Source organism: Bos grunniens, chromosome 21, assembly GCF_055505025.1.
Source record: "Bos grunniens cultivar Pamir isolate PY7600 chromosome 21, Bosgru_T2T1.0, whole genome shotgun sequence".
Lineage (NCBI taxonomy): Eukaryota > Metazoa > Chordata > Mammalia > Artiodactyla > Bovidae > Bos > Bos grunniens.
This window is the reverse complement of record NC_141185.1, coordinates 43,152,572-43,165,210: the sequence shown is the minus strand read 5'-3', so window position 1 is coordinate 43,165,210 and position 12,639 is coordinate 43,152,572. Positions and strand designations below refer to the sequence as shown.

General features: G+C 43.8%; 1 protein-coding gene across 2 annotated transcripts in view; it reads left to right on the top strand.

The window, feature by feature from the left end:
• Positions 1-10,029, top strand: part of LOC147349523 (uncharacterized) — a 38,084-nt gene extending 28,055 nt beyond the window's left edge. The window contains exon 5 of one of the 2 annotated variants that reach the window (XR_015149913.1): positions 9,374-10,029. The gene's annotated coding sequence lies outside the window, so the exon portion shown is untranslated. Of the gene's footprint in view, positions 1-1,880; positions 2,389-9,373 lie in introns of those variants that run through there. The other variant, XR_015149912.1, reaches the window with a different exon arrangement.
• Positions 10,030-12,639: the final 2,610 nt, after the last annotated feature.

Below are 12,639 nucleotides of genomic sequence, written 5' to 3'. Positions count from 1 at the left end.
AGAACTCTTGTGGATTATGTATTACAGATAAAGATTTCTGTGTATACGTTGGTACCAACCTCCTAATTCATACCTGGCCCTTTCCTTTTTTATTTTTTTAAATCTTTGTGTTTGAATCTTAAGGTCTCTTGCTGTGTGGTAAATGACTTCCCCTCTATGTCTTCTTTTTGTGGAGAAGGGACATCATCTGCTATGTTTTTTCTGTGTTGCTGAGTACACTAAATATATGATCCTCTAACATCCATCCTTGTCTGGATCAGTGGCATAATTTCATAATTTTATGGTGTTTTTTTTTCATGTATGAGTAAAATCCTAATGTATGTGTGTACCACATTTCTTTAAGGTTTTATCTTTCAGCGGAACGTTTCTTTGGTCTGTGTCTTGGCTGTTGGAAGTAGCACTGCAATGAACGTTGGGGTGCATGTGTCATTTGAATGATGGTTTTTGTTGTAATATGGGCTCAAGTGTGGGTATCAAAATCCTAGACTTAGCTCTCTTGAAAATTTTCTTTGTTGCCTGTGGAGGCTGACCTTTCTAGGGGCTGTTGCCAATATCCATTCTCATGGAGCATGTAGGAGAGTTCCATCCTCTCCCATTTACTGTTTGCATACAATCAGGGTGGCCATTCTGTCAGATGGTATTTGATTACTTGTTGTTTTGATTGGGATTCCTATGGTAATCATTAGGGATGATGAGCATCTTGTCCTGGGCTATTTGGGGTCTTTGATTTTACATTTTTTTCCTTAAAGGGCATGAGGAAAATTTTATCTGTTCCGATTGGTTTCTTGACAGTCAGCTGTGTTTGGAATTTATTTCTACAATACTGGTTGCAGGGCTTTTCCTGAGGTATCTGTCATTAAGAGCCCCACAGGTCTTGTGAATTGGAGGTGCTAGGAAGCAATCGGGGAGAAGGCAATGGCACCCCACTCCAGTACTCTTGCCTGGAAAATCCCATGGACAGGGGAGCCTGGTAGGCTGCAGTCCATGGGTCGCTAGGAGTCAGACACGACTGAGCGACTTCACTTTCACTTTCACTTTCATGCATTGGAGGAGGAAATGGCAACCCACTCCAGTGTTCTTGCCTGGAGAATCCCAGGGATGGCGGGTGTGGTGGGCTGCCGTCTATGGGGTCGCACAGAGTCGGACATGACTGAAGTGACTTAGCAGCGGCAGCAGCAGCAGGAAGCAATCATGGCCAACATGTAGTTACAGACTGTCCACAAGGAGGCAGCACTCATTCATGCTCAAACGTGATTCCACATGTAACCAGAGCCTTGGGGAAAGTTGGCTTCCTGGGCTCCGAATTAGAGTGGACTGTGCCTGAGCAAACTCCCAAGGGTTTAGGTCTCACTATTTCTTCCCCAAAAGCTCCACCCCCAGCCCAGACTCATCCCAGCCTGGGGCATGGCTCTCTGCTGCGGGGCCAAGGAGTTTGCGCTCTCAGGAAGGAGGCTTCAGCTGGGGACACCAGCACCAGGGGACCTGAATACTTGGTGACTTCACCTTGGTCCCCTAGGCCTGAGGGTCAGGCCATCATCTTTTGTGTGCACTCTGGATTCTGGTCACAGCCAGGGTAAAACCAGGCAAAACAGGTTTAAGAGGTGTCTCAATGAAGTGCACTCTGCTGGCCCCAGTCCAGCCATGGGACTCAACACTACCCAGATTCGAGGGATTGGATACTATCCCAAATTATGGAGGTCAGTGGGTGTAAACTGGGCTTTACTTTTCATTCCTGTTCTTTTCTTTACTCTCATGCCGAAGCTATTTTGAAGTATGGTTGATTTGCCTTTTGTGCTTGTCCTCAGTGTCCAATGGACTGATTCAGTTATGACATATACATAGAGCATAATTTTACTTTTTTGGATTCTTTTGCCATATAGGTTATTGAACAAGGTCGAGTAAAATTCTCCGTGCTGAACATCAGATCCCTGTGGGACATTTACTAGAGTTACAGATGTCTTTTACATGTGCAAGGAACCAAGTAAGGAAAGAGTCCTTGTGGATTATCTGTTACAGCTACAGATTTCTATGTATACGTTAGAAATGTTTCTGCATATATGTGTATGGCAGGAAGGAAATAAGGAAATAAACCTTGTAGATTACCTAATACAAATACATATTTCTGTGGATATGTTAGAGATACAGAATTTCGTGCCTATGTAGAAGGAAAGAAGGAAGGAGATAATTTTTCAATTACTGATTCTTGTCTGTATGTTAGTACTGACCTCCTGATTCATCCCGGGCCCTTTTCTTTTTCCTTAATTTGGAATTCTTTGTTTGTGTTTGAATCTCAGAGTCTCTTTTTATATTGTAAAATATTTCCTACGGATCTCTCCTTTTTTTTTTTTTTAATTTTACCTAGAAAGGACATCATCTGCTATTTTCTTCCTTTGCTGCTGACTTTGCTTAGTTTATGATCCTTCAAGGTTCCTCCTTGTGGGAACCATTGGCATAATTTCACGGGGTTTTTCAAGTCTGAGTAATAGCCCATTGTATATATGTACCATATTTCTTCAAGATTTAATCTGTCAATGGAACGTATCTTTGGTCTGTGTCTTGGCTATTGGAAGTAGCCCTGCAGTGAATGTTGGGGTGCATGTGTCATTTGAATGATGGTTTTTTCGTAATATAGGCCCAGGTCTGGATATTAAAATCCTAGGCTTAGCTCTTTTGAAATTTTTCCTTGTTGCCTGTGGAGCCTGTCCCTTCTAGAGCCTGTTGCCAATGTCCATTCCCATGGAGCGTGAAGGGGGATTCCATCATTTCTCAGCTCTCTCCCCCATTTACAGTTTGCATACAGGTAGGATAACCCTTCTCTCAGGTGGAATTTGATTACTTGTTGTCATCCTGTAATAAATAGGGATGTTGAGTATCTTGTTCCGTGACCATTTGGTGTTTTTTCCTTTTTTTATTTTTTTGATTAAAGGGTGTGAGGAAAATTTACCTGTCACAATTGGGGTTCTTGAACGTCAGTTGTGTTTGACGTTATGTCGTTTTATGTCTCCAATACCTACTGTAGGATCTTTTCTGGTGGCAGCTTTAACAGTCCCTCCCGCTTTGTGAATTGGAGATGCCAGTAAGCACCTGTGGTCAAGTTGTAGTTATAGAAAATGTCCACAAGGTGGCAGTAATTCTTCATGTCCAACACTGGTTCCATGTGCAACCAGCGCCTTCAGGAAAGACAGCTTCCTGGACAGTGAATTAGAGTGTAAGGTGCCTGAGCAAACACCCAAGGGCCTGTGTCTCATTGCTTCTTCCCCCTGAAGCTTCACCCATCCCCTCCAGACTCATGCCTACCTAGGGCTACCTACCTACCTGCTTAGGTGCCCAGGAGGCTGCACTCTCAGGAAGGAGGTTTGAAGTGGGGGCCTCAGCACCAGCACCAATAGACCTGGATGGAGCCTAGGTTACTTTTCCAGGGTTTGAGGCCAGATGGTCGACCATCCTTTTGTTGTACTAGGGACTCTTGTCCAAGTCAGAGAAAACCAGACAGTACTCAGTTAAGGACACCCTGACCAACTGTTCGACCCCATTCCAGAGCAGTCATGGGTTCCAAGGCTGCTCAGACTCCAGAGATGGGATAGCAGCCCAAGTCAGGGAGATGGTAGGAAACTAACTAGGTATTTTCTTTTCTTTAATGCCAATGCTATATGGGAATATAGTTGATTTGCCATTTTTGCTTGTCATCAGTATACAACCACCTGATTCTGTTATGACATATGATTACATACAGCATATCTGTTCTTTTTTGGATTGTTTTGCCCTAGAGGTTATTGCAGAATTTCAAGCAAAGTTCCCTGTGCTGCACATCAGATGTTTGTGGAATATCTGTTAGACAAATTTCTGTGTAAATGTGGAAAGAATGAAGGAAGGAGATAATCTTTGCAAATTGTCTATTAACAGATATAGATTTCTCTGTATATGTTAGAGATGCAGATTTTGTGTTTATGTGGGAGGGAGGAGCAAGGAAGGAGATACTCCTTATGGATTATCTATTGAAGATATTGGTTTATGTGCATATGAGGAAGGAAGGAGATAATCCTTGTGGATTTTCTATTACAGATACAGATTTCTGTATATACGTTAGAGATACAGATTTCTTTGTATATGTGGAAGGAAGGATGGTAGGAAATACTCATTGTGGATTATTTATTACAGATACATATTCTTGTGTATACGTTAGCCCCGAATTTCTAATTCATGCCCTTTACTTTTTTGGGTGAGGGGGACTTTGTGTTTGAGTTCTCAGAGTCTCTTTTTGTGTTGTAAGTTAGTTCCTTTGCTGCTCTTTTTTTCATCTTGCATAGAAGGGAGATAGTATACTATTGTCTTTCCTTGACTGGCTAACTTGTTAGTGTAAGATTCTTCAAGGTCCATCCCTGTGGCAACCAGGGGCATAGTTTCATAATTTCAGTGGCAGTTTTTCATAGTTCATTTTATACATATACTGCATCTTCTTTAGCTTTAATCTGTCAATGGACATTTTCCTGGGTCTGTGTTTTTCTATTGTAAGTAGGGCTGCAGTGAATGTTGGGGTGCATGTGTCTTTTTGAATGCTGGTTTTTTAAATATAAGCCCATGTCAGGATATGTCAGATTCTAGGCTGTTTTTCTGAAGATCTTTTTCTAGCATGTGGAGGCTGTACTTTCTAGGGCTGTTGGCAATCTCCATTCCCACTGATTGTGTCAGGTAGGTTCCATCACTACCCAGCTCTCCCCCACATGTATTGTTGCAGACTTGTGAGGATGGCCATTCTGATAGGTTGGATTTGATTTCTTGTTGTCATTTTGATTGGCATTTCTCCTGTAATAATTAGGGATGCTGAGCATATTGTCCTATGGAAGTTTGGGTTTGTTTTTTTTTTCTTAAGAGTGTGAGGAGAATTTACCTTTTGCCATTAGCTTCTTGAAAGTTGGTTGTGTTTGTAATTTATTTCTGCAGTATCTGCTGCAGGACCTTTCCTGAGGGTGAGTGTGTCTGTGTGCTAAGTTGCTTCAGTTGTGTCCAACTCTTTGTGACCCTGTGAACCATAGCCCACAAGACTATTCTGTCCATGGGATTCTCTAGGCAAGAATAATGGAGTGGGTTGCCATGCCCTCCTCCAAGGGATCTTCCTGACCCAGAGATTGAACCAGTGTCTTTATGTCTCCTGCATTGGCAGGCAGTTCTTTACCACTAGTGCCACCTGGGAAGCCCCAGTAGAATTTTTAAAAGTCATTAACAAACTATAGAAATGATCCTTGAAAGTATAGTCTTAAAATTTTAAATACCCAAAAGAGTGGCAGATTGGATATTTGGTGTTAGGACAAGCAATTCTAAGGAAATTGTTGCAAAAAAAAAAAAGTCATTAACAATTCACCTAGTCATACAGAAAGAGGTCAAGCTGTATCACCAGGGCAACTGTTAAACCTCACATGGAATGGTCACACTGGGGCCTGAGATGTGGGAAGGGTCAGTAGACAAGGTGGTCTCACCATGTGGCCCCTTGGCTGTGACTGTATTTGCTCAAGGAACAGCTTGTATTGGATGGTGGAACTTGGTCCCACCAAAACTAAGCCTTCCCTTTGAAGGGAGCAGTGCACATCTTTAAAACTGCTCTAAGATGCAAAACTGAGCCCATCGCCTTGAGTAACATAACACATGTCTCTATAGTTAGACTAAGAACAAAGGGAATAAATATTTCATAAATCCTTGTCTGTGAAAAAATTGTCAAGTAGGTCAAACCTAATTTATTTTACACATCTGAAAATTAAAGAATCATCCTATAATTCTCCTCATTGTTAATTATTTGAGAAATTAAAATCAAAACTTCAATGAGGTACCACCCCAAACTGGTCAGATAGGCCATCACTTAAAAATCTCCAAAGAACAAGTGCTGCAGAGGGTGTGGAGAAAAGGGAGCCCTCCTAACTGATGGCGAAAATGTAAATTGGTGCAGAGAAAAGGGAGCCCTCCTACACTGATGGCGAAAATGTAAATCAGTGCAGTACCTGTAGAGAACAGTATGGAGATTCCACAAGTTACCATATGATCCAGCAATCCCACTTCTAGCCAAACATCCAGAAAAAGCTATACTTCAAAAAGACACATGAAGTGTGTGCATACCAGCTGCAGATCTGACAAGAAACCTTAGTTTCACATCTGAGATATCAAATTTGTTTTCACATATTGTCTGCTATATTTAGACTCTTGGTTCATACTCCATGTAACCACATACTGTCATAATTAAATCCAATTTGAATTTTAGCCTTATTTTTAGGATGTGGCTTCTCTCCAGCAGTGTAGGAACATTCCCTTTTCTCCAAGTCCTATTTCCCTAAAGTGACATTTCAAACCTCAAAAACTGTTGATGTGAATATCGATTTCATTCTAGCTCAGTTTGAATAGAGAAGCAAAAAAAATCAATGGGCCTATGTTTTCTGTTTTCTTTATGGAAAAAAATGAAACAGAAGAAAAAGTACCTGCAGCTCATGTGCTCTTTGAGTCATTAATCTTTTGCAGGAATTTTATTTTCAAGTGTGACCTTTTATTCATATAATAACAACAGAATTAGGAGAAAATTATTTGAAATGATGGCTTGCTTCTACCTAGAAAATCTAAACCAAAGGAACCAATGGAAACCGTAAAATCAGAGTTCCAAGCTTTTAGGACTATTTTAGGTTTGCAAATAAGGCGATGGCACCCCACTCCAGTACTTTGCCTGGAAAATCCCATGGACGGAGGAGCCTGCTAGGCTGCGGTCCATGGGGTCGCTGAGAGTCGGACACGACTGAGCGACTTCACTTTCACTTTTCACTTTCATGCATTGGAGAAGGAAATGGCAACCCACTCCAGTGTTCTTGCCTGGAGAATCCCAGGGACGGGGGATCCTGGTGGGCTGCCGTCTATGGGGTCCCACAGAGTCGGACACGACTGACGCGACTTAGCAACAGCAGCAGCAGTATCAGTTCAGTTCAGTTCAGTCGCTCAGTCGTGTCCGACTCTTTGCGACCCCACGAACCACAGCACACCAGGCCTCCCTGTCCATCACCAACTCCCGGAGTTCACTCAAACTCACATCCATCGAGTCGGTGATGCCATCCAGCCATCTCATCCTCTGTCGGCCCCTTCTCCTCCTGCCCCCAATCCCTCCCAGCATCAGAGTCTTTTCCAATGAGTCAACTCTTCACATGAGGTGACCAAAGTACTGGAGTTTCAGCTTCAGCATCAGTCCTTCCAAAGAACACCCAGGACTGATCTCCTTTAGAATGGACTGGTTGGATCTCCTTGCAGTCCAAGGGACTCTCAAGAGTCTTCTCCAACACCACAGTTCAAAAGCATCAATTCTTCGGTGCTCAGCTTTCTTCACAGTCTAACTCTCATGTCCATACATGACTACCGGAAAAACCATAGCCTTGACTAGACGGACCTTTGTTGGCAAAGTAATGTCTCTGCTTTTGAATATGCTATCTAGGTTGGTCATGACTTTCCTTCCAAGGAGTAAGCGTCTTTTAATTTCATGGCTGCAATCACCATCTGCAGTGATTTTGGAGCCCCAGAAAATAAAGTCTGACACTGTTTCCACTGTTTCCCCATCTATTTCCCATGAAGTGATGGGACCAGATGCCATGATCTTCATTTTCTGAATGTTGAGCTTTAAGCCAACCTTTTCACTCTCCTCTTTCACATTCAAGAGGCTTTTTAGTTCCTCTTCACCTTCTGCCATAAGGGTGGTGTCATCTGCATATCTGAGGTGATTGATATTTCTCCCGGCAATCTTGATTCCAGCTTGTGCTTCTTCCAGCCCAGCATTTCTCATGATGTACTCTGCATATAAGTTAAATAAGCAGGGTGACAATGTACAGCCTTGACGTACTCCTTTTCCTATTTGGAACCAGTCTGTTGTTCCATGTCCAGTTCTAACTGTTGCTTCCTGACCTGCATAGAGGTTTCTCAAGAGGCAGGTCAGGTGGTCTGGTATTCCCATTTCTTTCAGAATTTTCCACAGTTTATTGTGATCCACACAGTCAAAGGCTTTGGCATAGTCAATAAAGCAGAAATAGATGTTTTTCTGGAACTCTCTTGCTTTTTCCATGATCCAGCGGATGTTGGCAATTTGATCTCTGGTTCCTCTGCCTTTTCTAAAACCAGCTTGACATCTGGAAGTTCACGGTTCACATATTGCTGAAGCCTGGCTTGGAGAATTTTGAGCATTACTTTACTAGCATGTGAGATGAGTGCAATTGTGCAGTAGTTTGAGCCTTCTTTGGCATTGCCTTTCTTTGGGATTGGAATGAAAACTGACTTTTTCCAGTCCTGTGGCCACTGCTGAGTTTTCCACATTTGCTGGCATATTGAGTGCAACACTTTCACAGCATCATCTTTCAGGATTTGAAAGAATTCAACTGGAATTCCATCACCTCCACTAGCTTTGTTCGTAGTGATGCTTTCTAAGGCTCACTTGACTTCACATTCCAGGATGTCTGGCTCTAGGTCAGTGATCACACCATTATGATTATCTGGGTCGTGAAGATCTTTTTTGTACAGTTCTGTGTATTCTTGCCACCTCTTCTTAATATCTTCTGCTTCTGTTAGGTCCATACCATTTTTGTCCTTTATCAAGCCCATCTTTGCATGAAATGTTCCCTTGGTATCTCTAATTTTCATGAAGAGAGTCTTTCCCATTCTGTTGTTTTCCTCTATTTCTTTGCATTGATCGCTGAGGAAGGCTTTCTTATCTCTTCTTGCTATTCTTTGGAACTCTGCATTCAAATGAGAATATCTTTCCTTTTCTCCTTTGCTTTTCACTTCTCTTCTTTTCACGGCTATCTGTAAGGCCTCCCCAGACAGCCATTTTGCTTTTTTGCATTTCTTTTCCATGGGAATGGTCTTGATCCCTGTCTCCTGTACAATGTCACAAACCTCCCTCCATAGTTCATCAGGCACTCTGTCTATCAGATCTAGTCCCTTAAATCTATTTCTCACTTCCACTGTATAATCATAAGGGATTTGATTTAGGTCATACCTGAATGGTCTAGTGGTTTTCTCCACTTTCTTCATTTTTCAGTCTGAATTTGGCAATAAGGAGTTCATGATCTGAGCCACAGTCAGCTCCCAGTCTTGTTTTTGCTGATTGTATAGAGCTTCTCCATCTTTGGCTGCAAAAAATATAATCAATCTGATTTCTGTGTGGACCATCTGGTGATGTCCATGTGTAGAGTCTTCTCTTGTATTGTTAGAAAAGGGTGTTTGCTATGACTAGTATACTTGGATTTAAAACAGTATATTTTTATTCTGTTAAAAAATGTACTTTTCCAAAAGGCTTCCAATGTGGCAGCCTCCTGCTGGAAACCTGTGATGCTGGAATCAGGCCACTTCCTGTCTGTCTCTACAGGACACTGGGCTGCACTCTAAGAAGTTCCTGGATCTCCCCTGAATTCTGACCATCATGTGACCAGAAAAATTAGTAACATTGTTGTTTTGCCTTTTGAAATGCTTAATGACACAGATCCTTTCAGTTTCCTGATGTGGGTGAAGCCTGGAGCCCAGTGATGATTTGTTCTTCAAGAAATGTACATTCTTGCTCCCATAGGAGGGTGGGCCCCTGTCCAACCATGAGAGACCCTGCATGTGTGTGACCTGTGCCTCCTGGGAGACCAGCCCTAGACTAGGTCTGAACTTGGTCTGAACCTGACCAAGTTCCATCTGCATGGTAGATTTAGACCTCTCCAAGTCCTGTCTGCACAGATGATGTTTAATGAGACCGTGTGCTTTCTGCAGTGAGGACATTTAGGCCTGACTGTTCTGTGTGTGCTGGGACGTGGGGACCCGGGTGCAGGCCTGGCCTGGCCTCTGTCTGGGAAACTCTGTGCCTGCATCTGAGTGTCAGCACTCAGATGTCTGGGGTCTGGGGCTGGGTGGGCTTCTCTGGGTGACCGTTCTGTCCTCTGAGTGGGCTTCCATGGCCCTCCCAGGAGTCAGTGCTGCAGTCGGGCTCCTAGTCTGTCCCCTGCCAGGTTCATCTCCCTGGGGCTCCTGGAGACCCATCAGGTGGTTTGATTACCAAATGATTACCTGGTAATCATTCCAATTTTCCAGCACATTCAGGTTGAGTAGGGAGGCAGGTTCACCTGGTGAATTGGTTCCAGGGCAAAGGAATCGGGCAAAAAGTCAACAGGCAGCAGGTGAGGTTGCTGCTGTGCTCTCCTCCTGGCTGACTCTCCTCAGAATACAACAGAGAGGCCCCTCATCTTTCAGCCTGCTGCTGCTACTGATGCTAAGTCACTTCAGTCGTGTCCGACTCTGTGCGACCCCATAGACATCAGTCCACCAGGCTCCCCCGTCCCTGGGATTCTCCAGGCAAGAACACTGGAGTGGGTTGCCATTTCCTTCTCCAATGCATGAAAGTGAAAAATTGAAAGTGAAGTCGCTCAGTAGTGTACGACTCTTAGCAACCCCATGGACTGCAGCCTACCAGGCTCCTCCATCCATGGGATTTTCCAGGCAAGAGTACTGGAGTGGGGTGCCATTGCCTTCTCCAGTCTTTCAGCCTAGCTCTCCTGTTTTCTCAACACATCAGCAGGACAAGAAAGACAGAGGCTGCCAGAACCAAGGTAGTGTGTTCACCTGTAGCATGAGCTTTCAAACCAGCAAAAAATCACACAGAACCAAAGTGAAAACAGGAGGGGCCTGACTTCTCATGAACAATTGAGGGAAGAGGAGACTGACCCTAGACTTCTTTCTAGGGTCCCCGGAGGTCCCAGGGACCTGGCTTGTTTACACACTGGGGGCCCTCGGACCACAACCATGGTGTTCTGACCAAGGGGCATAGACTCCAGGTTGGATGGTCTGGGGACTGTATCTCACACCATCTGCATGGGTCAGGATCACGTGTGTGGGGAGACCACACACACACAAAGCTAAGAAAAAGGGAAGAATACGTGAGAGCTTCACTTGTGTTTGGGAATTAATACTTTGTGGTGTTCACTTTATACAGCATGTTCCTGTTTGCCTCTTTACCCCTGGCTCAGGTGTCTACCTCGTAATCATTCCGATTCTCTAGGATGAGCATGGCGGGAAGGGAGGCAGGTCCACCTGGTGAGTTGATTGCAGGGCATGTGGATCAGGCAAAAAGCCAATGGGCAGCAGGTGAGGTCGCTGCTGTGGTCTCCTTCTGGTCAACTGTCCCTACTCAGCAGAGAGCAGACCTGCCCCTCGTCTCCCAGCCCTGCGTCTGGCGTGTTTTCTCAACACTTCAGTGAAAACAAGAAAGAACCAAGCCTGCCAGAATCAAGGTAGTGTGTTCAACCTTATCATGACACCTGTAAAAACCATTAATATGACACAGAACCAAAGGGAAAAGAGGAGGACTTCTCTGGGACAGTGTGGGGAGAGGAGACCGACCCTACCTCTTTATGCTGTCCCAGGGGGTTACAGGAACCCACTTGTTTTCACTTTAGGGGCCCAAGCAGCAGAGACCTGGTGTCCTAACCATGGTCAGGGGACCCCAAGTGGAGGGTCTGGGGAGGTGGTGTCACCTTGGAGACTGTGGAAGTGATTCCCCAGGTACAAGGTCTGGAGATTGTGTGGGTCTCGCCCCATCCACATGGGTCAGGATCCTGTACCCGGAGACCACATGTCTGCTCTTTACCTGCAGTTTGTCTCGTCTCCTCAGAAGTTCCCAGCATCTGAATTGAGGGTGTTGCCCTGATTAACCTGTGGTCCTTTTCCTTCTCTTCATCTTGTTGCATTCATATGAGGTCAGGCATCTTTGAGTGGGTTTCTGCTCTGTGATCTGCTGAGTGAAAATCTTTGGTGGTGTCATGTTACTCTCATAGCATATCACATGTCTAATCATAGGGGCCATGACTACCTGGTTTCCCCTAGACTGAGCTCAGGTAATTTAATTTGTAATTTCATTGTTATTTTAAATTTGAGTAGAGTTGATTTCAATGTTTTGTTTTAGGTATATATGAACTTCCTTTGGTGTTGACCATCTGATGATGTCCATGTATAGAGTCTTCTCTTGTGTTGTTGGAAGAGGGTGTTTGTTATGACCAGTGCATTTTCTTGGCAAAACTCTATTAGTCTTTGCCCTGCTTCATTCCGTATTCCAAGGCCAAATTTGCCTGTTACTCCAGGTGTTTCTTGACTTCCTACTTTTGCATTCCAGTCCCCTATAATGAAAAGGACATCTTTTTGGGGGTGTTAGTTTTAAAAGGTCTTGTAGGTCTTCATAGAACAGTTCAACTTCAGCTTCTTCAGCCTTACTGGTTGGGGCATAGACTTGGATTACTGTGATATTGAATGGTTTGCCTTGGAAACGAACAGAGGTCATTCTGTCATTTTTGAGATTGCATCCAAGTACTGCATTTCAGACTCTTTTGTTGACCATGATGGTTACTCCATTTCTTCTGAGGGATTCCTGCAGTAGTAGATATAATGGTCATCTGAGTTAAATTCACCCATTCCAGTCCATTTTAGTTCACTGATTCCTAGAATGTCAACATTGACTCTTGCCATCTCTTGTTTGACCACTTCCAATTTGCCTTGATTCATGGACCTGACATTCCAGGTTCCTATGCTAAAGACGCTTACTCGTTGGAAGGAAAGTTATGACCAACCTAGATAGCGTATTCAAAAGCAGAGACATTACTTTGC